Genomic DNA, 635 nt, shown 5'->3' on the forward strand with positions numbered 1-635 from the left:
CATACCTAGGGGCAATTTAGACTCTCCAATTAACGTAACCTGCATGTCTTTGGACTGTGGGAGGAAACCGGAATACCCAGAAGAAGCCCAACCGGGTCCTGGCTGGGATTCCAACCAAGGACTTCTGTGAGGCAAAAGTGCAACCCACTGCACCACCATGACACGCAAGACAAAATGTGAGGAATCTAAAAATACATGGAATAAATTAATAAATAAAATATACATTACCCAACTACACACACACACACACAGTGCAGTGCTGTGCAAATGTCAGACCACCCTTTCCTTAATTTACTTTCCAGCAAATAAAAGCATTAAGTGCAAGTTATTTATTTTTCAATGTCAAAGTTTTCACCAACTCAAAAATTTCCATTGTGTTAAAATAAGTTTAACCACACAATTATGGTAAAACACATTTTCAACAACCTTAATCGATTAAGAGATTGGCTATGACAGAAACCAGCGTACTCAGTGGGCTCCCAGGACCTGGGTTGAGAACAGAGTTGAGAAGCGCTGGTCTGTGAGTAGGAAATAAAAGTCCACCTGCAGTTCTCTTTGGAGAGAGTAGATGGCGCTGAGAAAAATTTAGGTCCAATTTTATTATCTATTCCGGGTTGTTTCTTCTTTCCGCAAAC

The sequence above is a fragment of the Anguilla rostrata genome, chromosome 16 (assembly GCF_018555375.3).
Source record: "Anguilla rostrata isolate EN2019 chromosome 16, ASM1855537v3, whole genome shotgun sequence".
NCBI lineage: Eukaryota > Metazoa > Chordata > Actinopteri > Anguilliformes > Anguillidae > Anguilla > Anguilla rostrata.